We start from the raw sequence: 3,014 nt of genomic DNA on the forward strand, positions 1-3,014 counted from the left end.
AAGAAAGAAAGAAAGAAAGAAAGAAAGAAAGAAAGAAAGAAAGAAAGGAAGAAAGAGAGAGAAAGAAAGAAAGAGAAAGGAAGGAAGGAAGGAAGGAAGGAAGAGAGAGAGAGAGAGAGAGAGAGAGAAAGAAAGAAAGAAAGAAAGAAAGAAAGAAAGAAAGAAAGAAAGAAAGAAAGAAAGAAAGGTAGGAAAGAAAGCAGATGCTGAAACTCATAGCCAAACTTTGGGCGGAGTGTAGGCAATCTTAGGAAAGAAGGGAGAGATAGTAAGACCTGGAGAGGACAGGCGCTCCACAAGGAGAGCAACAGAACCAAAAATTCTGGGCACAGGGGTCTTTTCTGAGACTGATACTCCAACCAAGGACCATGCATGGAGATAACCTAGAACCCCTGCACAGATGTAGCCCATGGCAGTCTTCAAGTGGGTTCTCTAGTAATGGGAACAGGGACTGTCTCTGACATGAACTCAGTGGCTGGGTCCTGATGGGGGAGCAGCCTTATCAGGCCACAGAGAAAGACAAAGCAGCCAGTCTGATGAGACCTGATAGGCTAGGGTCAGAGGGAAGGGAAGAGGACCTCCCCTATCGGTGGACTAGGGGAGGGGCATAGAGGGAGAAGAGGGAGGGAGAGTGGGATTGGGAGGGGGCTACAGCTAGGATACAAAGTGAATAACCTGTAATTTATTAAAAAAAATAAATTTAAAAATGAAAGAAAGAACTGTGCCACTTCCTCTCAAGTTGGAGACTACGTCTTTAGCACATGAATTTGGGGGCTTTATACACCTCTCTGATCCAAACTGAAGGTGGAAGGAAGAATCAAATGTGACAGCTCTGACTTGAACATAAAAAGGCACTGGATGGTAGAGCCAGTAATGAATTCAGAATAGAAATGATGCCACCTATAATCTCAGCAGAAGGACTGTGAGTTGAAGGCCAGCCTGGGCCACAAAGTGAGCTCTAGGCCAGAATGACTACACAGTGAGCTCTAGGCCAATTTGGCCTTCATGGTGAGACAGTCTGAAAAATGACAACAACAGCATAAACAGAAATAGAGATTTCTTTTGAGCAGATTCCTACATGACAAGCACACACATCTCTGTTAGGAAGTTGGTACTAAGGTTATCTAGTATTCTTTTTTTTTAATTGAAAATTTATACAATGTATTCTGATGATGGCTTTCCACTCCTCATCTCCTCTCAGATCCTCCTACCTCTTAACCCATCCAACTCCAGACTTTCTTTCTCTCCTTAGAAACCAACCAAACATACAAACAAACCAAAATTTTTAAAATGGGGGAAAAAGGACAAGAAACACACACACAATCCCACAAAATCAGAAACCATAATATACAAACAAAACACCAGTAAAAAAAAAAAATTAATGCCCAAACAAAGCACTATGAAAGGAAAGATCTACAAAAACACCACTGTTTGTTTGTTTGTTCTGTGCCAGCCATTTACGGCTGGGCATGGGGCCTGTCCTTGAGTGTGGTTAATATCCCCGTGAGACTCCACTGGGGAAAACTGATTTTTTCCAAGTGGTTGTCCATTGGAGATAGCATCTTGGTTAGGATGGGAGATTGTGTTTCCCCGAAGCACTGGAATCGTGCCCGGCTTAAGTTTGTACAGGTCCTGTGCATGATGCCAGTCTCCGTGAAATGATATGTGCGTCAGTACTGTTCTGTACTGTTTTCTTGATGTCCTCCATCTCCACTGGCTCTGTCTCATCTTCCACAAATAGCTCCCTGAGCCCTGAAAGGAGGGGTTTGGTGAAGACATCCCGTTTAGAACTAAGTGTTTCAGAGCCTGGCACTCTCTGTATGTTGTCCAACTGTGGGTCTCTGTCAGTTCCCATCTGCTACAAGAGGGCACTTCTCTGATGATTAGTGAGTGAAACGCGGATCTGTGGGTTTTACAGAATGTCATCAGGAGTTATTTTATTGCTGTGTTCCTTTAATAGAACAATGGCGTTTGTTTTTCTACCATGGCTTATCTGGTCTCGTGTTCTCGGTTTCCACAGCAGTGTCAGGTATGGGCTCTGTCTCATGGACTAGGCCTTAACTCAAATAGAATATTGGTTGGGGACTCCCACAGGCTTTGTGCCGCCATTGCACTAACAGATCTTGCAAAAAGGAAACCCCGGTGGACTGAAGCTTTTGTAGCTGGGCTGCTGTTTGCATTTCTCCTTTGGTAGCATGGAGAGTACCTTCTGGCACCAGGAACTCTATTTACTAGGGGTGAAGCTCTATGTAGGCATGAGCTCAACTTCCCCATGTCCAATGGGTTGTGTAGGCATTGCCTCTAGCAATAGGGCCTTGCCATAAGTTTGTGGAGAGCAACCCATAGCCTTGGCAACAGCCTGGCTTGTTTGGGGATTCTTACGAGACCCCTTTGGCTGTAACCCATTTCTGGTAGTAGGAGCTCCATTGGGTGACAAAAGATGTTCAGTTGGGGCTCTAACTCCCACATTTGGTGATTTGACTTAGATCACCTTCGTATATTTAGATACTTTAGAAAGCTTACCCTGTATTAGGTCTCCAGACTACCCCTCAAATGCTCCTTACTTTTAGCTGTCTCTCCTGTGGAGGATGTTCATGTTCAAACTACTACCCAGTTTAAGTAAAGAAGGTCCCCAACACAAGAATATGCGAAGCTAAGTTTCTTAGCTTCAGTTCTACTGACACTTTAGGGGTAGGTAGTGGTATGGGACAATTTTTAGTTTGAAGGAAGATTTCTTTCTCACATCAGATGGGTTTAATCAGGAGTTAGGGTGACAGGCACTGTGGCCATAGCCAACTTCAACCGAGTCAGTGGCTTCTGGGTTCTCGGCTCTTAAATTCAAAGGATGAGTTCATGGACAACCAGAGGGTGAGTTTAGAAAGGAATTTTACAGATGGGCACTGTGAGGAAAAAAAGAGAGAGAGAGAGAGGGAAGGAAGAAAGGAAGGAAGGAAGGAAGGAAGGAAGGAAAGAAAGAAAGAAAGAAAGAAAGAAAGAAAGAAAGAAAGAAAGAA

Source organism: Psammomys obesus, unplaced genomic scaffold (genome assembly GCF_907164565.1).
Source record: "Psammomys obesus unplaced genomic scaffold, mPsaObe1.curated_primary_1811, whole genome shotgun sequence".
NCBI classification, from domain to species: Eukaryota; Metazoa; Chordata; class Mammalia; order Rodentia; family Muridae; genus Psammomys; species Psammomys obesus.